At 42.4% G+C, this 23,819-nt stretch overlaps 1 long non-coding RNA gene across 1 annotated transcript in view; it reads right to left on the bottom strand.

The window, feature by feature from the left end:
* LOC134565182 (uncharacterized) overlaps positions 1 to 23,467 on the bottom strand; it is a 31,233-nt gene extending 7,766 nt beyond the window's left edge. The window contains exons 1-3 of the long non-coding RNA XR_010083800.1: positions 23,352 to 23,467; positions 23,076 to 23,120; positions 19,019 to 19,152 (exon numbers count right to left, since the gene is read on the bottom strand). This is a non-coding gene — a long non-coding RNA (uncharacterized LOC134565182). The remainder of the gene's footprint in view (positions 1 to 19,018; positions 19,153 to 23,075; positions 23,121 to 23,351) is intronic.
* Between the last annotated feature and the right edge of the window lie 352 nt (positions 23,468 to 23,819).

Consider the following 23,819-nt stretch of genomic DNA (forward strand, 5'->3'; position numbering starts at 1 on the left):
CATGGATATTGTAATTGCCAAGTGTCTTGGTTTGAGGGGAAGTGAGTTTTTCAAGAGGCTGTGGTCAAACTAATCAGTGGTCAGGTTTGAATGTTGGCACCTTTAGTGGCCACTGAGGGGTTGGACACGCCTCTGAGGACACAAGGGGTTAAAAGCAAGGCCTCCCAGAAGGACTTCCTCTTTCTGGCTCCGCTTTCAGGAGAGGAACATCTTTTCCCTCCTCCCCTACCCAGGTTGGGTGGGGGAGGGGGGCCATATGGCCAGGCTGAGGTAGGCCCAGGGCCCCGGGGGGGGGAAGAGCGAGAACGGGACTGGAGCTGGGCCAGCCCCATCCAGGATGGAGGGGTATAGCAGGATGGCTTATATCATAAAGTAGAGCTATCCACAACTGGGCCTAAGACCAGGCCTCAGGCCTGGGCCTAGTAGGCCTTGTACATCCAACATACGTAGTACCAGATAAGGTTATCTGGTATTGGGAATGTGTTAAGGTAGGAGTGCTAATAGCATAGAACAGTTACTGAGAAAACACGGTGGCTGCCTTAAACTGCAATAGCTTACATACTTCTTTACTCTCACTGCCTATCAGAATGCACCTGTTCTTGTAAACTATTCTGTCTGTATTTAACCCGCCATCTCAAGGAATAAAGGGGAGAACCTGCGATATAACCATATTGGTTTGGACCCTCGTTTCTCTAGTCCCTGATCTTATCTGATCCCAGCTTTCAGAGGGGTGGAGAACTTTTGGAGGTGCCTTCCTCCCCTGTCCCCCCCGTCCCCCCCTGTCCCCTCCCCGTCCCCCTCCCCCCTCCCCCAAGGAGAGAGACTGCTGCTTCAGAAATTCGAACATTGGCAGCAGGCAGCAGCTAAGAAAGAGCGGGGGGAGGGGAGAGGAGAAGTTCCTGGCTGTGTAAAGAGGTGCTGAGTCCGGGACCCTGCCGGGAGCCAGGAACTGTTAACCCTTTCTTGGCAGAAGGAAACTTTTTCCCAGACATTGATTCTCATGGCTAGTGGTTTCAGAAGAGAAAGAGAAACAGCCTGGGACCGAGATAATAACGGAAGATGAAAAGAAACCTAGATGGGCAGAGATTGAAGAGGAGTGGCTTTCTGAGCTAGACTTTTCTTGCATAATGTTAGCCATAGACTGAACTCGAGTCTCTTTTGAACATAAACTGCATTTGGGTGGATACAGCTGCCTCTGCTTTTGCTACAGTGACTGGCACTTTAAGAATGGAGCGAACAGAGAAGAGAGGGGGAGGGTGTGGTGGCGCCCTCTGCCCTCAGGGAAGACCTGCTCTTGGAACCCTCGGCCCCAGGGGAAAGATGGGGAGAGCTCGGCATGCAAGCATCCTTAAAAGAGCCCTATATGCAGCTTTGGCCCATGGACAGTGGTGAGAGCACTGGACATGGAAAAGAGAGTGTCACCCTGGCAGACTTCTCCGGGCGGTGCCACGGGTGACATGGAAACCCATAAGGGGTGGACCTGTGTTTTCTGAGGAGCAGTCTGTGGTGCGAGAGAGACTCCTCTCTCCCTTGCTGAATTGAAGATTATCGAGATTTCTCCCGATAACTCCGAGGGTCCAGCCAGCGGAGTAATGGCTTAAGAAAATAGCGATACGGCTTCCCAGGATATGCTTTGCAAAATACAAGTTTTAATAACAGCAAAAATAATAAACATTACAAAACGAAAAGAGATAAGCCGAGCACAGTGTACCAAGCACAGTTACACAGGCTAAGGCACTCCCAAAAAGCCTCGTGTACCCTTATGCAGGCCCTTTAGTACTCGATGGTCTAGGTGGGCTTATTTGGCTCTTTGCCCAATGAGATGGACACTAGACTTTGAGGTGCACTTCCAAAGCCCTATCACTGTGTCTGTGCTGGGACTGAGCGAATTGCAGCGAGCAGGCTATAGAAAATTCTAGCTTAACTTCCTTATATGGAAACACCTGCTCGGGTACAGAAATGCACTACTACAGAAGATAAGGTTTTTTTGAGTGGTGATTGATTTAAAACCCAAGGTTTTGGTCTATGGAGGGTAACATGTAGGGGGTGGAAATTGGGGGAGGAGAGGAAATGTTCTGGGAAGGTTTCATTTCTGTTTTTGTGTGTGTTTAGATTTTTCCTTTCTATTTCTGTTCTTATGTAATGTAATAAAATTTTGTTCTCTGTTTTCAAGTTTTGGGCCTGCTCTGCTCTGTTCTTGACCACATCTCACAGTAGCTCATTAGGAAAAACATACACTCATGGGTGCATTAACATCTGGCCAGTGCTAACCCATGACACCAAGGCCACCAGCACCATTCTGACTGGTATATCTTTACACAAGGTCCTGAACTGTTAGAGTCCATGTTTCCATGGATCCTCTGCAGAGAGTGAGAAGTACAGAGATAGAATTAAAACCTTTAGAAAAATTAGAATATATAAAGCTTTAGATACATAAAGTAGAAATCTAACCCTCAGCTTTAAGTTTTACATGCCCTAAGTCCTAGTTGTTAGTGTAGAAGGACACAGCTTCAGGCCTAGCGATAGAGTATAGACATAACAAAAATAGGGTAGAGTGCTGTTTGTAATTTTGTATGAACTTTATGTAGGGAAGACAGAGCTTTTCATATATGCTAAGATAGAAGTTTTCTACACAACAAGATAGAACTTTATGCTAGTAAGATAGAGTTTTACGTTAATAGATATGCTATGTGCGTAGGTTTTGACTCTGTTTTTCGTAGTTTTACAAACTTTAGAATTGTACCTAGATTGGTTAGTGTGTAGATAAAATATATGAATATGCATTTTGCAATTTGGGATAAAAAGCCTCTGTGTCAGTCGGTCAGTGAATTGGAGGGATTGACTGATTGATCAATCCGATCTATCGATCCAACCTCCACCTCCTGCAGCCTGAGGAAGGAGCCCTGCCAGGGAGCCGGATGGGATTCTAAAGGTACCACCTATTGTTGCCTGGGATCTGGGCCCTGGGGTCCCGTCCCTTCCCCCTGCAAGGGTGCAGGACCCCAGGGACCCCTCCTTGCCCCTGCGATCCTGTCCCTTCCCTTCTCCCCTCTGGCGTTTGCCCCGGAACTCTGTTCGGGGCTGCCGGGGAGTCTGCAAGGGTCCGGGACCCCAGGACCTCCTTCCTGTCTCTGCAACCAGGAACTGCAAGGGTTTGGGACCCCTGGGACCCCTCCTTGTCCCTGCGACCCCCTGGACGGGAACTCTGTGCGGTTTGGGATCCCTCACTGTCATCGTGACCCTGTGATTGGGGACTCTGTATGGGTTTTGAATCTTGGGGCCCCTTTCTGTTGTTGTGATCCCCACGGCTGGGACCCCTGTCTGGGATCTGTGATCCTGTGATCCCTTTCTGTTATTGTGACCCCACGGTTGGAAAGTCCTGCTTGGGGTCAGATGGGAGGCTGATTTACCTAGAGGTTGTAATGTTAGATTTATGCTTGCTTATAGTTTTACTAGAGTTTTGCTTGTTAGGAATTCTATGCTTTGCTTGCTGTTTCATTAGAACTTTGTGTGTTAAGATTTCTATGCTTTGGTTATTGTCTTGTTTAGACTTTGTTTGCCTAGGTTTATAATTGATCGTATTGTAAGACCGCTCTTAGAACTCTCGTACCTTCAGATACATGCTTTGTAAATAAACCACTCTGTTTAGATACTAAAATGCTGTAAGACCTTTTAGAGACTTTATACCCGTACGACCTAGGCAAACCTCTTCCTCTTTAAAGGCAACAAGGAGGCTCTGATGATTCCAGTGGGCTCTGAGCCTGAATGCAAATGGGAGAATGGGGCCTTAATAAAACAAACATGAAAGAGCCATTCTGGGAATCATAAGGGGCGCCTCCATCCCTGCAAAGAGAAGAGTTTTCATTCCAGTTGTTCAGCCACTTTTCTGCAGAAACTATTTACAGGAAAACAGAGTCTAAAAGACATATAGTGGAAACATCTCCAGAAGTTTATTGCCTGATTTCCGCTTACTTGCACTCCAGAAATTTCATTAGGCCCTTCTAAATAAATATATTTGTCTTTAGAAGCACCTGTCTTTCAGTATTCTATGCAACACCTAATCTTCAGATCACCCGATGAAGCTTCATAGGTATCCATTTGTGGTTTTAAGACAAGTTTATAACTGAAGAAATCATGCAAGGACTTGCTTCTCTGGCAAGGGCTTTTAAAAAGGCCTGGGGAACTGGACAATAAAATCATACTAATTCATTAGTAACCAGACACTTGAACCTATGTGTCGCTGTGAGCCTCGCCAGAAAGACACACTGGAGTCTGAGTTTGGGTATTTCAGAGCAGCAGGGGAGAAAATCCCCACCTTGTTTATTACTTCCTATTTTATACTTTTAGCAAGGTGACCATGGATTGGAGAGTGGGCATTCCCACCTCACCCACATTGGTCAAGGAGGCTGTCATTCAATCCCCCCTTCTCTTGGAGAAGGAATTCATAATAATGGCAATATTTACAAAACATGATCTTCTGTTTACATTAACGAGCGTGAGAAGGTGCACCCTTCTACTTTAGTATGAACGCTCAGCAAACTAGGAAGATCTCATAGTGACACCTATGTGTCACAGTCTTCATATAAGAAGAAATGCATTTTTGGCAGTGTGCTGGGAGAGAAAAAATGCTATATGCTATTTTCATATAGAAAAAAAATTATTTTTTCCAAGCTAAGAATATGTTATACAAAAAAAATTTTGAATTTGACCCCCTCCCTCTTGCCTTGAAAAGCATCAGGAAGATCTCATGGAAAATCAGAACTTCTTGTCTTTGTTTTGGAGATAATTCATGTCTTTTATCTATTAGCTATTGCAATGCAGTAAGAATGACTGCTTCAGTAACTTATAAAAGTTGTCTAGACAATATATTTATAGCAGCATAACTTATCCACACAAAAAGTAATCGGTGTAACAATTAGAATTTCCAATTTAGATTTTATTTCCCAGCTATAGACAGATGTTTTTTAAGCCTTGACTTACAGCTTATCTGTCTTCTTACAAGCAAAACATAAATAAGTTGCTAATTATTAGACAGATTAAAGTGTCCTGTATATTTTATTCTGTTCTAGCATTTAGCTGACAATAAAGCACATATATTAAACCACTGGGGGAAACACATTTATTAAACAACCATGTGACAGAAGTAGAAGTGTGCCACTGTCAAAATTAAATTGCTAGAGAATGATTTGGTGTCAGGTAAGGTATTTCTCCTGTTCTAAATTCAGTCAACATTGCAGTGCTATAGACAAAAGTTTGAAATGGAAACAGATAATGGCATAGCACCTTAAAGATGACTGAAGAAGGGAAGATGAAGTAATGCCACTTCCATAAAAAGACCTCAAATAATCCCTGTCCTACATAGGCATAACTATAATCCACTTTTTAACTTGCTTTATCTCTGACTTTGAAAGTGACAAAAATCATGAGATATGTTATTTGTCCTAGACCAAAAAAGAAGCTGCAGTTGAACACTTACTGCCCATTTAACTATTAAATTCCCAACTCTAACGATCCCTTGTCCATAATGGAATTTACAAGGGGCTTATCTGTCTATGGAGGTGGGAAAGGGGAATTCAACTCACTTAGGAGATGCTGCCATTTAACTATCCAAAAGTTAAATATCATAATAGAATGCGATTGATGAACTCCAAAATAATGCCCTTAATGTGGAGGTTTCCTGCTGTTTTCAGAGACAAAAAAATATCTGGTCTGTTAACAAATGCCCAGAAAAACCTAGAAGAAAGGCTGGCATCAAGTGAGAAGCAGCCTAAAGGAAGGAACATTCTCCAGAGAAGGGTGAGCCAAACACCACTACACAATACCTCTTTTTCAATATCTTTATGAAATGAACAGGGCTAATGCCTTTATTAATATTCAGCTCTTTATTAAAGTGATCAGTTGGGTGGTAGAGCCTGACGGAGATTTACATGCTGCTGTAGTAATCCGGAGGAGCAGGAAATGTCCCAGTTCATCACTCAGCTGCAAGAAGTAGGTGCCGAGTCCTTGTTCCCGTGGGAACAGCTAGAAGCTCTCTCTGGTCAACTCTGAGGAAGCAGAGCGGTGCAGGTCTGGTTGCTGAAGTTCGAAGCAGCAGACGTCAGCTCTTTACCCTCATGGAAAAACCTTGAGAGTTTCTCTCTTTATCAGTCACTCGAGCTGGCCCAGTCCCAATCTAGTCAGACTCTCAATAGATCATGGAGAGTCTTCAAACCAGGCCAGGGGGTGCGTCCACTTCTTCCTCGGCCAGGGCACCATCTAGTTCCCCTCCGATGCGTCCAGCTTCCCATCTTGGGGTGCTGTTCCTCTCAAAGAAGCCTCCCAAGATTCATAGGGTCAGTTTTATTTGCATATGCAAATAGATATGCATCCTTCCTGGTCACAGCAGAGGGTATTCCTGCTGGAAAAGGTAGTTACAGCAAAACAATAACAGGGCCATTTAGACAGTAGCCGCTCTTTTTCACATTCTAATGATGTAGGAGAATGCCACAGGGCAGCTTCCTCTCATCCTCAAACTTGCTGGGGTTGTTGGTGTAGGGTTAAAAATATAATTTCTGTATAAGTTAACCACGGGGTTAAGTTGAGGTATGTGTGGGGGGAGGAAAGTAGAGAACGTACAACTGGAACTTGACGCAGCTCGGCTTTGGAACAAGCGTCAGCTTCTGCAACCAGCTCCATGCTATTGTAACGACCGAATCAAGTGTGACTGCAACTCAGGGGATAATTGAGAAGCATTGTTTTAACCAAATCAAGTGTGGATCAGGGTAGAAGCGTAGGTATGATTTAAGATAGTAACTAAGGAATAGGATAATCAGTATCTAGGGGTGGGGGTTAGTTAACATGTGTATAATTTAAACTATAAAAATCACAGATCGACTCTGTATTCCTTGGACACCAGATTTGGGTGTATCATCACCCCTGTGTCCCGCGCGCTTGAATAAAGAACCGCATATGATCGCCTTCGTGTGGTTATATGTTTTTCCTACGCTAACATTTTTGGCGACCCAGGACGGGACCTTGTGGGCGCAGCCAGGACCCCGCGACCCGATCACGCTCCAGCCGACACCGGGTGATTTCTCGGGGAGCCCATCGGAGCCGCGACCCTCGCCGCTCACAACGACCCCTGGTGAGAGGTAAGGTTCTTTATTCTCTGGTCTGGGGGCCTGCCATTAAGACGCAGCGAAAGCTACGCTTGGTTGGGCAAAAGGAATTCCTGGTGGTATTGCCTAGGCAGCCGTCCGTCAGACATCGCTAAAGCGTTGCAGGTTCGGCATCTGTGGTTTTTATGTATCTGTAATATGGAGAAACTAAAAGGGTTAAAAGAGGTTTTGGGCAGCAATAATGCCTCTATACCAAGTTCTTCTCCGTTGGGTTGTTTGTTGGCACATTGGAAAGAGGGGAACTTCGGTCAGGAATTACGAAAAGATAAGTTGATTGAGTATTGTAATGTTCACTGGCCAAAATATGCTTTGCCTGAAAATTAGAGGTGGCCGAAAAACGGGTCTTTTGATGTGAAGGTTATTATGCAACTTAGATGGCTTTGTACACAAGATGGAATGGTAGAACAAATACCATATATCGACTTATTTCTGTGCTTGCTTGAGAAAACGGTTTTATGGCTTGACAAAATGAAAGCAATGAAGCTTGGAAATAATAAGTGTCTGGCTTGCGTCCAAAATAAGCATTGTATGGAACATGCAGTTTTAAGTGAAATTTTAGGGGAAAAAGAGATGAATTAGATGTAAATTTATCAATAGCCCCTATAGCCCCTGCCACCACCACAGCCCCCTCAACACCAAGTTCTACCCCGCTCACCCTGACCCCACCTGATTCTCTTACACCCCCCTCGCTCGCGCCAGCACAATATGTTTCACCCCCACCTTTGTCTGCTGAAGGTAATTATCCTCCTCTGCCTGTGCCTGCTCGGGTACTTGCCCCTCCTCTGCCTGCCCAGGTGCCTGTCCCTCCTCCGCCTGTTCAGACAACCCCTCCTTCTCCACATACACCTGCTCAAAGCTATCCTGCTCCCCTGCCCACACCCGCTGAAAGATTTATCCCCCCTCTAACACCAGCTCAAGGGTACCTTCCGCTCCCACCTACACCTCCTTCAACAGCTCCTGTCCCGTCTGCCCCCCTGTATCCCCCCCTGCCAGATTCACCTGTCCAGGATGTGATTGTGAGGCGGAAGCAAAGGGGGAATGTGAAGAAGACAGAATGGAAAGTAGTGACAGTGAAGTGGATGAACTCGACACCCCAGTAGCTCACCGAACACGAGGAAAACTGGCCCCGGAGTGGCCTCAGGCAGGAAAGGGTATATTAAAATCAGGCAAACAAAAGAGAACAATTATTGCACCACTAAGGCAAGGGGTGGGAACTAATGGACCCGTCTTTGTAAAGGTACCCTTTTCACCTGCTGATTTAGTTATATGGAAACAATCAGCCGGAACGTATAGAGAAAACCCAGATAAGGTAGCTCATGTGGTTAAGATGATAATGAAAACTCAGAACCCTGATTGGGAAGATATTCATGTGATATTAGACACTCTAATGGATGAGACAGAGAGAGATATGGTTCTTCGAACAGCGAGAGAAAGAGCTAGAGAAGATATACGGAATGGTTTGGTGACATGGACACTGGATTATAATTTTCCCACTGCAGACCCAGAGTGGGATGCTAATGACCCCTCTGGAGTGGATATGTTAAGGCTAAAGAGATATCAGGAGTGGATTTCAGTTGGTGTTCAACAGGCAATACCTAAGAGTATGAACTGGTCTAAGTTGTATGAAATTCGACAGGAAAAAAAAGAATCTCCCACTGCCTTTCTAGAAAGACTTAAGGAAGCAGCTAGAAGATATACTGATCTTCAAGTAGACAGTGAGCAAAGAAGAACTCAGCTTGCCTTTATTTTTCTGGGTCAGGCACAGGAAGATATTAGGAAAAAGCTACAGAAACTGGAAGGTGAAGAGTTAAGAAACTTGGATAAACTCCTAGAGGTTGCCTGGAAAGTTCATAATAACAGGGACAGAGAAATTGTCAAGAAACAGGGGCAAAGCCTTTTGGCAGTTTTACAGAGACAGGGGCGGGGACGTGGTAGAGGTAGTCGTGGCATTAATAGGGGTGGCTTTGGCAGAGGTTCTGGTCATGGTAGATTAGGTTTGAATCAGTGTGCATATTGTCGGATGGAGGGACACTGGAAAAGGGAGTGTCCAAACTGGTTTAGCCAGAATGGTCAGCCTCAGTTAGACAGTATGTTTAATCAAAGTAGCGAGCATCAGCTGGATGGTGTAGCCAGGGTCATGGTCTTACATGAGAGGGAGCCAGGATCAAGAGAGCCCATGGTGACTTTGCATTTAGAAGGAAAAGACGTAGATTTTCTCATTGACACGGAGGCCACATATTCTGTACTAAATTATCTTGAGGGGCAAATCAGGAACAAGTCAGCAGCAGTCATTGGAGCCACAGGGAAGAAGGAGGTACGGCCATTCTTGCAACCCCTAGAATTGAGCTTTGAAGATAAGATCTTGACCCATGAATTCTTATACATGCCAGACTGCCCAACTCCGCTCTTAGGGCGCAATCTGCTGGCAGCACTGGAGGCAGTAATTACTTTTGAGAATGGTGAACTCGTAATGAAAATACCCGAGTCTAAGACAAGAAAGATTCTGATGATAAAAGAAAAAACAATTTCTAATATTCCTAAAGAAGTAGAGGATGCAGTAATTCCCTCTGTCTGGGAAACAGATGTACCTGGAAAATCTAAATTGGCACAACCGGTACATGTAGAGTTAAAAGAAAAAGCAAAGGCTGTACGAATGAAACAATACCCTATAAAACCAGAAGCACGACAGGGAATAGCAAAGACCATTGATAAATTTTTAAAATATCGAATTCTAGAGGAATGTAAATCGGAATACAACACCCCAATTTTCCCAGTGAAGAAACCCAATGGTGAGTATAGAATTGTACAGGATTTAAGAGGTATAAATGAAATAACAAAAGACATTCATCCAGTGATTGCCAATCCCTATACATTGTTAGCATCCGTAAAAGAGATATATAAATGGTTTGCTGTAATTGACTTAAAAGATGCTTTCTTCTGTATACCCCTTGACCAAGAAAGTAGGAAACTATTTGCCTTTGAGTGGGAACATCCAGAAAGTGGAAGAAAAACTCAGCTCACCTGGACTCGATTACCGATGGGGTACAAGGGGTCCCCCACTCTGTTTGGAAGTCAACTGGCAAAGGAACTGGAAATCTGGACCAGAGAAGGGCAAGTACAGAGAGACCAATATCTGTTACTCCAGTATGTAGATGACATTTTGATTGCAACAGAGGAAGAAATGACCTGCATAAAGGTAACCATTGAGATCTTAAATTCATTAGGACTGGGAGGGTATAAGGTATCCAGAGAAAAAGCACAAATTGCCCAACAGACTGTGATTTACCTGGGATGTGAAATCTCACAAGGGCAGAGAAAACCGGGTACTAATCATATTCAAGCTATCTGTGCTGTTCCAGAGCCCCAGAATCTACACGAGCTGCGGATCTTCCTTAGAATGACTGGGTGGTGTCGCCTGTGGATCATGGACTATGGACTGATTGCAAAACCCTTGTATGAGGCTCAGAAGACGCAGCCGTTCACCTGGGGCAAACCACAGAAAGAGGCCTTCCAGAAGTTAAAGGAAGCACTGACAACTGCTCCTGCTTTGGGGTTACCTGATCTGTCTAAAGACTTTCAGCTGTACGTGCATGAAAGGCAGCGACTGGCGCTGGGAGTCCTGACCCAACGACTGGGAAGCTGGAAAAGGCCGGTGGGTTACTTTTCCAAACAACTCGACAATGTAAGTGCCGGATGGCCTTCATGTCTGCGGGCAGTGGCAGCTACCGTGCTGCTGATACAGGAAGCCAGGAAGCTCACGATGGGAAGACACATAGATGTCTATGTGCCACACATGGTAACTACAGTCCTGGAACAAAAGGGGGGCCATTGGCTCTCTCCAAGCCGGATGATGAAATTTCAGGTAACCCTGACTGAGCAGGATGACGTTGCACTAAAAACAACTAACCTCTTGAATCCAGCTCTATTTCTAGGTGCAAAAGCTGAGGAAGGTCCATTAGAGCATGACTGTCTAGAAGTCATCGAGCACACTTATTCAGCAAGAACAGATCTGAAGGATGTCCCCCTAGAGCAACCAGAGTGGGAACTCTTTACAGATGGAAGCAGTTTCATGGAGAACGGAGCCAGATACACGGGATATGCGGTAACTACAATTGATGTAGTAATAGAGGCAAAATCACTACCACCTAACACGTCTGCACAAAGGGCAGAACTAATCGCATTAACCAGAGCTCTCGAGCTGAGTGAAGGGAAGACAGTGAATATCTAGACTGACTCCAAATATGCCTTCGGAGTAGTTCATGTACACGGAGCTTTATGGAAAGAAAGAGGACTGCTGTCCTCCCAAGGGACAAATATTAAACATCAAGATGCAGTCCTACAACTGATAGATGCAGTACAAAAACCTGAACAAGTAGCAATCATGCACTGCAAGGCACATCAATCAGGCAACTCCAAAATTTGTAAAAGAAATCGAAGAGCAGATTGGGCAACCCGTCAGGTAGCACGAGAGGTACAGAAAACAATGGCGTTGATACCATCAAGACTTAATATCTCTCAATTTAATTTGCCTCCGAAGCCAAACTATACAATCGAAGATGACAGACTAGCACAACTGCTGAAGGCACAGAAGAACGCAGAAGGGTGGTATGTAACCGCACAAGGGCAAATAGTGGTACCTCCTTTGGTAATGAGAGAAATTTTACAGGTAAAACATAATGAGTGTCACTGGGGTGCAGAGGCGTTGGTAAAGTGGCTAAGACAATACCTAATCTCAGTACGGATGCAAACAATGGCCAAGTCAGTAATGTCTAAATGTGAAATCTGTCTGAAAAACAATCCCATAGCTAGACGACAGGCACAGTTAGGCAGAATTTGGATGGGAATAGAACCAGGAGACTATTGGCAAGTGGATTTTGCGGAACTGCCAAGAACTCGGGGATACAAATACCTGTTAGTAGGGGTTGACACGTTTTCTGGATGGCCAGAAGCCCTTCCCTGTCGCACAAACCAAGCAAAGGAAACAGTTAAGTGGTTATTACAGGAGATCATTCCCAGGTTTGGGGTTCCCCTAGGGATATCATCAGACAGAGGCCCACACTTCATAGCCACAGTGGTACAAGGGGTAAGCAAGTTATTGGGAATATCTTGGGACCTCCACACACCATGGAGACCCCAGTCAAGTGGGCAAGTAGAGAGAATGAACCAGACACTGAAGAGGAAGATCAGTAAAATATGCCAGGAAGCCAAACTGCAGTGGCCACAAGCTTTGCCGATCGCATTGCTGAGGGTTCGGATAAAGCCTAGGAGTGGGATGTCAGTTAGTCCTTATGAGATATTGTATGGGAAACCATATGAATCTCCTAACCCCAATCCAAATGTTCATGTCACAGGGAAACAAGGTGTGTATAATTATGTTCTGTCCCTCGGGAAAACTCTAGCTCAGCTTCGAAGTGTTCTCGTGTGGAACAGACCACTGGCCCTGGAGAATCCAGCCCACAACATCGAACCAGGAGATGAGGTATACATCAAAACCTGGAACGAAGAACCACTAAAAGAGAAGTGGACTGGTCCCCATCAGGTACTGCTAACCACCTTTACAGCAGTCAAAGTGGCTGGAGTGGAACCCTGGATACACTACACACGCGTGAAGAAGGTCCCTCGTGGAGTCCAGTCGTGGGCTGTAGAAACTTTTGGACCAACAAAGCTGAGGCTGAAACGTCTGTAACTGTTCAAATGGTATTGGTAACTGTGCTCATGCTCTTCTTGTGGGTAATGTTAATTTCATGGATACTAATGTCACCAGTGGGGATTGCTGTTACTTTGGGATATGGAATACAGAAGGTTCAACTAACAACTCTTCATTCTAGAATGAAGAGAGAGATACAGGCAAAAACACAAGTAATAGAAATTTCTAATGAAATTCGGGCTGAGAATGTAATGATTGGATTGGTCAGAGACTTTGCCAAAATGCACAATACCAGCAGAATAACGGACTGTCTGCCAATACCAAAGGCAGCAGGGGACCCAGTAAGCTGGGGAATAATAACGTCAAAATTACCTGAAATAGGAGGGAACAAAACAATTAACTGTAAACAAGTACCAGAGTCAAGGGTGGTGGTCAGAGAATACTGGAAGATAACAGAGAATTCCTATATGCAACCCATGAGAAAGTCAGAGTGCATTCTTAGTAATGGCAAATTGGGACAAATCATAGAGTGGTGGGTTAAGGACCAAGACCTTGCAAAATGGCAATGTTGGTTTCTACACTATCAAAAGATCAGGGACAACGCTACAGAGAGTGTTGTGGTGTGGAAATGTGAAGAAAAGGATTGGAAAGGACTGGAACCTTGGGACAGTGCATGGTCTATGAGCATCCTCCAGAAACTCCAATATATGGAAAGCACACCCTGGTGCATTAAATGGAAAGGCTCTGAAAATGAGACAGATCCCACAGTGACGAGTACTGGTACTAGCAGTCAGAAAGAGGCAAATAAGGTAAGTTGGTGGGTATGTAATAAAATTTATGATTGCACCTCTGATAATCTGGAAATAAAACAGTGGTCACCATTGGCAGTAGCCTTACGAATTGGTTGTGCCTGCAGGAAAATTAAACACAAACAAGGCAAAATAGATTCCAAGATTATAGTAGGATGTAGCAGGAGTACAATTCGAAGTCCAGGACCGTTTGTATGGGCAATGAGTGATGGCACATAGACAACACACTTGCCTATGGACGGGGAGGTAAGAGAAATCACCCTAGGCCTTCCCACTTTATGTCCAATTTGGAAGAAATCCCCATTTAACAGGAGCAGTGAAGCCTTGCAAATAAAAGCAAAACGAGATGTCTCAGAGGACAAGAACCCAGATGACACTTGGAAGGAACCCTCTAGTGGAGTAAAGACTGGGTGGGCCCTAGAATCCTTGTTTGGTCCCATTGCAAATTATTGAAATAGAGAAATGCTATATAGGCTAACAGGTCAGGTAGACAGATTAGCAAGAATCACACGAGAGGGATTTAAGGAACTCAGTGTGCAATTACAGGCCACCACCAAAATGACCCTGCAAAATCGTTTGGCTTTAGATATGTTACTTTTGAAAGAACATGGAGTGTGTGGATATTTAAAGGGACAAATTGACCATTGCTGCATCCACATCCCAAATGTAACTGCAGATGTAGAACATCACATCAGTCAGTTAAAACAAATAGAGCATGAGGCACAAAAGGAACAAAAGGATTTAGCTACCAGCTGGTTGGGTAAAATCTTTGAAGGATTAGGATGGAATGTGAGTTCATGGATGAAGTCTATCCTTGAAAATCTGATAATTTTACTAATTATATTTTTAGTAATTTGGTTAGTTTACAGAATCCTGAAGAGAGAGGTACAGAAAAAGGCATCTTGGAACAGGAGCATAATGAAGGCATTGGCACGGAATCCAGCACCTTCGATCGGCAACAACATCCCGGACAAAGCCTATGACAACAGAGGATTTGAAGATGAACATCCAGTATAAACTCTGAAGCTTAATGGACTGTATAAAGTGAAAGCATTTACACTTAGTATATTAGAGTGAAAATACTTTCAAAGGGGGGAATATTGGTGGAGGGTTAAAAATATAATTTCTGTATAAGTTAACCACGGGGTTAAGTTGAGGTATGTGTGGGAGAAGGAAAGTAGAGAACGTACAACTGGAACTTGACGCAGCTCGGCTTTGGAACAAGCGTCAGCTTCTGCAACCAGCTCCATGCTATTGTAACGACCGAATCAAGTGTGACTGCAACTCAGGGGATAATTGAGAAGCATTGTTTTAACCAAATCAAGTGTGGATCAGGGTAGAAGCGTAGGTATGATTTAAGATAGTAACTAAGGAATAGGATAATCAGTATCTAGGGGTGGGGGTTAGTTAACATGTGTATAATTTAAACTATAAAAATCACAAATCGACTCTGTATTTCTTGGACACCAGATTTGGGTGTATCATCACCCGTGTCCCGCGCGCTTGAATAAAGAACCGCATATGATCGCCTTCGTGTGGTTATATGTTTTTCCTATGCTAACAGGGTGTCAGTGCTTTTGTCATCTCCTGCAGGGCTACATCTTGCCTAGCCGGGAGGGGGGCCAGCGGCTCCCTATGGGCACCAGCATCACCCCAGTTATGGGGTTCCCTGCAAAAAAACTCTATTTCTAAAAGGCTGGGTGATAGCATGAATTGATGGGGTGAGGGGGTTGCATTCTTAGCAATTACCTAACTAGTAACTCTTTTAATATGCTAATAGGTGCTCTGCATTCTTCTCTGTGGGGATGTGGTGGTTGTCTTGCTATGGGGCCCGGGACAGGGATGACACAACCCCCCCCTCCGACAGGGGGTTTACCCATCTCTGGGAAACGCTGGGGGGTTCCAGTGCTCCCCATTTGCTCTGTTTGGAGCCCAGCCATTGTTCTCACCAGCAGCAGCTGTGCACGTCAGGGCCGCACGGCATGGCTGTGGCTGCCCGGCGGCTGGTGTTCTAGAGACATAACTCCGCCACATCCCAGGGCCACAGAAGCAACAGGGGCAGTCTTTGGAGCACTCATACCCACTGGGAATTCGTTCATAAAATTTGTGCGGCTAATGGTGCATTCAGTAAGGTTCTTGTACATCAGCCAATATATTAATTTACTTTTAGGGTTAGTAGCACCAATGGCTTACCATTAATGCCTTGAGGCTGAAACAGAGGCCCTTTTACAAGTTTCCATTCATTTGCATATAGCAATGCACCGTCCAATCAATAACCCCGAATCACCGAACACCCTCCTCTCGACTTGCCCTTCTCTTCCAGGTTGTTTATGCTCGGGCCTGGAGCTTGGAGACAATGTCCTTGAACAAGACTGCCCTACCCCCATCACCCCGTGAAGATCCTAGCACCACTCAGTGCTATCAGACAAAACAGAAAAACCCAGCCCTAAGGCATCACCATGAAGGACTGCCCAGTTTTAATTCTGTACTAAGGAAGTGTTCAACTAGAGCCAGAGTTGTCAGATCAAGAGGCACTATGAGACACTGATGGCTTCCTTATCTTCTTGCTGAAACAGTGCTGTGGTGAAGTTTTCAGTTTTCCCTCTCACATCTCATATTCTAGACAGTATTTTCTTTCCAATTTAAATCTTTTATCATCTGGCACCGAATCAAATGCAAAAATTAGAAACAGAAATGAAGTGCAAAAAGGCTTTTTCTACAAGTCTGTCATGTATAATTCACTGTCGAAATACACAAGACAGAGAGTCAAACAGACTTGATTAGCATAGCTGGTTTGATAACCAGGATGCCGTGGCAGGAACAAACAGAGCTTTGCAGATTACAGAAGATGGGATTAAACCTGCTTAAGGGAAGAGAGAAGATTCAATCAAGACTTCTGCAAGCAAAAGATGATGTAAAATGTATGAGTTGTCTGTATGATCTTTAACCTGATTATTGTAGTGGAAAATTGTTAACCTTCCTGAAATGGTATATAAGCTTTTGGAAAATCTGAGTAAAATCAAATTCTGATCACCAAATCAGTCTTCCCATCTCTCTATCAATTGCCAGTTACAGTTCACTAGAAAAGTGTATTTAGTGGTGGGTTTTTTCCTAGTATTAATAAAAATTCTCTCTTTAAATCATTATAAATGTTAACAAATACATACTAATGTTTTCTCATTGTCACACAAACACTTTACATATATTTAATAATACACACATATATTTTGTTTGTATCACAAAGCTAAATGGTCTTTTCAGTGGAATTGAGTACAGATCACAGCCACTGTGGGGATACGGCCGGGGTATCATGTTTTATGATCATATAACATAATGAAAAAAAAGAAAAATCAAACCCTAAAATGTAGCTCAAGATCAGATTGATAGTTTTTTCATAGACTTATGAGGTTAGATCCAAAATTTTAGCAAACACAAACACTTGCAGCATCTACAGCAACAAAAGTTTTCTAAGTGATCATTTCCAGTCTTTGTGGTCTAAAAACGCAACTGGTCAAAAGTTAAGCATTAACCAGCCTATTTCAAAACAAATCTACAGAGAAAAACTATATGCCTGCTAATTTTAGAAGGCTTGGAATTTTTTGGCTCTTCATTAGAAGACTTACTTGTTTTATTGTGTCCCAAGAGAAAACAAAAGGGACACACACAAAGAGATGGGAGTATCAAATTGACTAAGAAAGAACAGTTAAATGCAAAGGTTATCAAACTGACAAGTTATAAATAATTACTTTCTATGCATTTCTGTGCCAGAACACTTTGATATTATAGAAAAGTATGAAAAATATTTCATATGAATGCATAATATCTTTTCAGATTTGTTGATTCCTTTTAAGACTGCAGGTTTCAGTTTCTTATTTTAGCAAACATATACTTAAGTCATTGATGTAATTCCTAATAGAATTAAATCTAATTCATCTTGGCCATTCAAAATGTAAAGCTCAGTTTTATGGAAAAAAAAAAAAGCAAACCAAAACATAACCCTTTTTCTCCAACTAGTTCTGACTCAGAAGGCTGTTTAACCTCTTATCTTCTGCCACTTTATGCTTATCTTTTATATTTTATTTATATCAAAGGCATTAAAATTCTTAAGCATAAGATATATTGGTATCTCCCACAAGGCAGATTTGAAGACAAAATGTGTACACAATCCATTGAAAAAGTATTAAAAATATGAACTGAAACATAGGAGAGCTTATCTACTTGGGAATAAATCAAAGGAGTTCCACAAGCAGTAAACTGTGGTATAAAGCAGACCTGTGAAAAATATGGGATGTTAATTCGTGTTCTTATGGGTTATGGCATGTTAGAAATTATAAAAACCATTGTATAGGGGAATATAGTCTTAAGTTTCAGTCTGCCTTGAAAATGCACTGAGACAAGAAGCAGGCACCACCCTGGAGTTTAACATTTAGAAAGGAGACAAAGGATTTACAGAAAAACCCAGCTGTCTCCTTGGCATCAGGAGAAGACACATTAAGATAAGAAGACACATTAAGATCAGTCTTCCCCTCCCTGGATGACAGAGTTGTCAGATCATTATCTTCAGCCAACACCCTCATCCAAGCATCAGAACACCACCATTAGAGGACCATCATCATCATCATCTCCGGAGATGAACTTTTACCATTCATAAACTTTGGTGTCTATTCATTCATGGGAAACCAGAAATTGACACCTCGAAGTAGAGGAGAAACTCTTTTCAGCTAAGCCGGAGACAACTATGAATTTGAATAACTAGCTTGGAAACAAAAGGAATATGAGGAAATTTTTGCCAGAGGCGGAATAAAGTGTATAAAAACTAAGCCCCGAACAAGGCCAATTCGTGAACTCAGGGGGGACGGCAGTTGGCCAGATACTGAGTCCCAGTTCACCCTTGACATTTCCCGGGTAAAATAGTCAAGTATCTCCGCTGCGGGTGGTTTTACCGAAATTCTGTAATTCGATCCTGTTTGATAAACTAAAAATTATATTTTAATTGGATTATTGTATTGGCATTTATAACAAGACCCATTTCTTTAAACTGACTGCTTACATCTTCCTCCAACATTAAAATGTCAATTCCCCTTCTTAGAGTAATTTTCATGAATTTTCTATTAACTTCGTGATTTTAACGTAGAAGGTCTGCATATTAGATACTGTATCTACTATGTTGATTGTATAAAGTCTTCTGAACCACGAATAGATAAATCCAGAACAAAGTAAACCAGGAATTACCAATCTGCCTGTGAGGATGGGTTGACAAACAGGAGGAAACAGCTTCATTGTGTGAATCAGCTTAGCCTAGTCACTCACAATGTCCTTCAAATGAATAATTCTATACTCTTTTAGGATTTTATTACCTCACTTAAGTTGATATTTTAAGGCTTATCTTGCAAGCTTTAGTTTACCTTCGTGGATAGTTGAACTTGACTCTATTTTGGATGAAGCCGTAGCAGCAGAGGGAGATGACAAAGGCTGCCTGTGCCCTGAGGCAGTGTTCAATCACCATGTCTGTGGCCACCCCGCAGGGGTGCAGGGCCACCTACAGCAGGAAAAACAACAACCAAGGAAACAAGAAAATTCATCATTGGAACATTCTAAACACAATCCAGATTTTTTGGTTGGCTGAGTTAATTAAATGCATGAGGAAGTTTTTGCAACTAAAGCTGTTACACCATAGGCCTGCTCCTTAATTCTCCAGTTTTTCATTCCTCTCCCTCATATCTATGTTGAGGAAAATTTAGGGTTTATTTCATTAACAAGGAACCAACACTGAAGAAGGGTCACTCACCAAAAGCACTCAAAAAGCATGTGCACTTCACTGTGATATCAAATAAACTAAAAACAAATCTCCAGAAAAATAGCGGTTGTGGAATACATAGTAACAGAAAAACTGTGCAGTGATTTGTCAAAAGTTTTTGTCAAGCAAAAAGAATTTAGAAATACAAAGAACTATGTCAAAAGTGGATTTCAACTGAGCAGTAAGAGAAGAAACAGATACACCTGAAGGTCACTGTTATGAACAAATTTCCCAGTCGGGAGGGGCTGGGCTATCCCTGTCCTAGCCCCATAGCGAGACAGTCGCTCCATCCCCCCAGAGGAAAACACAGAGCACCCATTAGCATATTAAAAGAGCTCTGAGCTCTCAGAATGCAACCCCCCCCTCCTCCCAATTTGTGCCATCACCCAGCCCTTTAGAAAAATGGGGGTTTTTCCTTGTTTCAGAGAACCCCATAGCTGGGGTGAGGCTGCTGTCCCTCGAAAGCAGCTGATCCCCTCCCGGCTAGAGGTAACCCCCACACCCCAGCAAGTTTGAAGACAGAGGGAAGCTGCCCTGAAGAAAAGTTGTCTGGCAGCATTTTCCTACCTCATTAAAATGTGAAAAGAAGCAGCCCATACCTAGATAGCCCTCTCATTGTTCTCTGTAACTACCTCCTTCGGCAGCTGCTGCAGCCGGGACAAATGCATGTGCATTTGTATATGCAAATAAAACTGCCCCTGTGAATCCTGGGAGGGTTTTTTAGAGAAACTGCACCCCAAGACAAGAAGTTAGATGCGTCAGAGGAGAATTAGAGAGTGCCCTGGCCGAGCAAGAAGTGGACGCACCCCCTGGCCTGGTTTGAAGATTCACTATGACCTATGAGGAGATTGGATGAAATGGGAACCGGCTAGCTGAGGTGACTGAGTCAGACGAGGGAAACTCAAGGTTTTTCCCTGAGGGTAAAGAGCTGACTCTGCACTCCAGTGGCAGACCTCTCACCACTCTGCCTTCTGATGGTTGACCCGAGAGAACTCCTAGCTGTTCCTATGGGAACAAGGACTCAGCTTCTACTGTTTGCAGTGGAATGATGAACTGGGACAGCACCTGCTCCTTCGGATGGCTGCAGCAGCGTGGAAAACTCCGATCGGACTCTGCAATCCTGCTGATGACTTTAATAATGAGCTGAATATTAATAAAGGCATATGCCCAGTTCTTTTCAGTCACATTTAAAGGAAAAAATGATAATTAAAATTATAATCTAAATTACAAATTTAGATAATTTGATTTTCAAGTATTTAGTAAAACCTATAGGAAACAAACATTGGAGCTGGAGGAGGCATCAAATACAACTTGCCCTCCTTTAATTTTTTCCCCTCTCCTTATTCTTTTATTTCTTTTTCTTATTGAGGGGCTCTTCAACTAAAACTATAGTAACATTTGATCACAACTACCTGCCAGCATTGACGTGTTTGGGCAACACACAGGTTGCACCCAAATTCTTCCTGCTTTCCTACAGAAAAGCAAGTTACTGCAGTACCCAATATATTGCAAGGGAAGAGGCAGCTCTCTCCTATCTATACCTGGGATGCCAAATGCACCACTGAAATGGGACATTACCTTCTCTGCCCTCTCCCATGTGCTCAGTACCACAAAGAGTAAGCCTGATGCATACTTAAATTAAGGACATTTTGGAAGAATATTTTTGATTTTATGCAGCAGTGTGGATTTATAAAACAACATTGTTTGCTTTGCTTTTTGTTCACTGCACATTTAGAGAAGAGGTTTAAGACTGCACAGCTCAGATTTCAGGGTTCAAAGCTGTTCCTCAAGGTAGAGCAACTGGAAGATAAAACTTTGCTCTCAGATAAAGATTAATACAAAGTCTTTTTTGTTTCCAGTCTGCTTGCTGTAAGCTCAGCTGAAGAGACCATTAATCATCAACTGAACTGTAGCTGCATATAGATGGAAACAAATATTCTTGTCTCAGGCAGAACATTAAAAAATTAACAAGAAAATAATTTCACAATGAAAATTTCTGCTCATATGAATTTAACAACAAAAATCTAGTTTAAGATCAGAAACAGATTCTTAATATCACAGCAATCAGATTATCATAGAATGTAATTATAGTTACTTCCTCATCTATCCAAGTGGAAAACAAAGCTCTCTGCTTTGCTTGCAGAAAAAGAGACCTTAAAACAGCATCAGATAAACCAGTGGCTTTGCTGAGCCTGTATGACCTGTTACACCAGCTGATTTCTTCTTTGGCTTTCTGAGAACCCATTTAGTCAAGAAAAAATCCCAAATGAAATTAAAGACAAAGCTTTCTCAGGATACCCTATATATTGAACCCACTGTCTGAAACAAAATAAAATGTGAAGACTAATGCAGATATTTGGAAATGAAGGCCTGGAAAAGAAGAATTTCCAAGTGAATTCTTCTGACATATGCTTTGATATCTCCCTTGTAACAAAACTTGAAAGAGAGAATATAATATTTTTTTATTAAATAAAAACTCCACAGAGTCAACATTGTATTAACCTTTAAAATAGGCCCCCAGAAATTAAGACAGGAATTCCAATGACCACAAAATTGGAGACTCATTTAATAAAACATTCAGTGTATTATTCATGAGATCCTGATATTTTGAAATACCTCTCTAGTTTACCTACTGAGATTTATATGACAATGTAACACAGAAAATAAAGCTAGAGAATTGGAAATTTACACTTGGAAGGACTGGGCTAAAACCATTTATTCTCTCCTCTTTCTCCTGCACTAAATTTCTTTTCCTTTCTTAAATAAACCAACCAAAGAGTTAAACAGCACTGTTCATGTACCATAAACCTTCAACATTACCCATCCTCAGCTACAGTCAAAACAGGCTTTTAGATGGATGATTTAAAGAACAGTCAGTCTTGCATGGAAAGCTTGCACCTTGCCACAGAGGTTCATATTCTATTAACATCACAAAAACACTAGATGACAGGAATATTTACAGAGCTACAAAATACTATTTACGCCTTATTCTTCACTAGGGCTGCAAAATTCTAGATGGGACATTAATATCATTTACTTTCACGGTCTGTAAGGACAGACAGAATTTTATTCTGTCATGTGTATCAGTTGTTTTAAGAATAATTAATCAGGCACTGAAGTTTTGAAGTGGAAAAGTTATAATCACTTACCCCAACATTAAAAGACCCATTAAAATAGTCCAAATTTGCTTGAATGAACCAAATGTTGTTTAAACCTAGTTCATCACTTCTGTCTTTAGCACAGATCAGAGACAACTCCTTGTTTTATATGAGTGCCACCTAGATTTCACACATAGGAGAAAGTAAGGCAAAAATAATACTGAGTAATCGAAGTACAACATTACCAAGCAGAAAACTTTGTAGTTTGTTGAGAAAACCTCTGAATCTCTTGTGGCACAGTCTGAGATCTACAAAATGCTCCTGGAAATCCAGGAACAGTCGAAGGCATTTAATACTTGCCAATGTTAATCAGCTTGAAAATATTTTATATTGTCCTACAACTTTTGTCTTCTCTGGAAAGCACCGCACACATTTGGGGATTATGATAAAGAATTTGCATGTTTCAAACCAAAGTCCTCTGCTGAGACAACTGTGACTCCTATGTGTCTTCTCTACATACACATCTTTTAAAGATGATTACCAGAAATCTTTTTATTGAGAATTTACCTGACATGATGGCATCATATAAGCAAGAACAATTCCAACATGGCCCTGTGAAAACAAACAGAAACAACAAAATCTGAGTCACTTTTCAGTGACTGATACAGTTCCCTGTTGTTCACTCGTTACATGATGAGCATCCCCGTACCAATGAGTGAATCTTTGAAAGCAGCTAAAATTTCAGCATTTGCACTTCTGCTTTGCTTTGTGGCATCAACCACCTAGAACTGCAAAGGTGAAAGCTGACAGAAATTGCGCCACATAAACAAAAATATACATTACCCCTCTACTGCAAAAATCCACAATCAAATCTCCAGGTTTCACGAGCTTTGTCACTGCTGCTACCAAATTATTCAGCTGCTGCTGCTTCCCGAGAGCCCGGTCTTTAGACATCTTTCCTAGGGATGACAAAGAAAATGCCTAAGAAGTGATCAGCAGTTCTCAACATTGACAATTTTATATGAGTAACTGCAAAGCAATGCAAATGCAGTTTATAGCTGAGATTAAAAATGACTGGAAGGCTTAGGCATCTTAATCCACTTCAAGCTAAATTCATATTTAACACATTAAATATTTGGTAGAACCTTCTCCAAAATTAACTTTCTAGTCTTTGCTGTTAATGTATCCTTACGAATAAACTCATATAAAATTAATGTAAAGCAATCAAACTCATGTAAGGTCTGGCCTAATTCTCCTCCAGTCCTGTGATTCATGCCCAGAGACAGAGTTCAAACACATTCACAGTAAGGT

This window comes from Prinia subflava (assembly GCF_021018805.1).
Source record: "Prinia subflava isolate CZ2003 ecotype Zambia chromosome W unlocalized genomic scaffold, Cam_Psub_1.2 scaffold_37_NEW, whole genome shotgun sequence".
NCBI classification, from domain to species: Eukaryota; Metazoa; Chordata; class Aves; order Passeriformes; family Cisticolidae; genus Prinia; species Prinia subflava.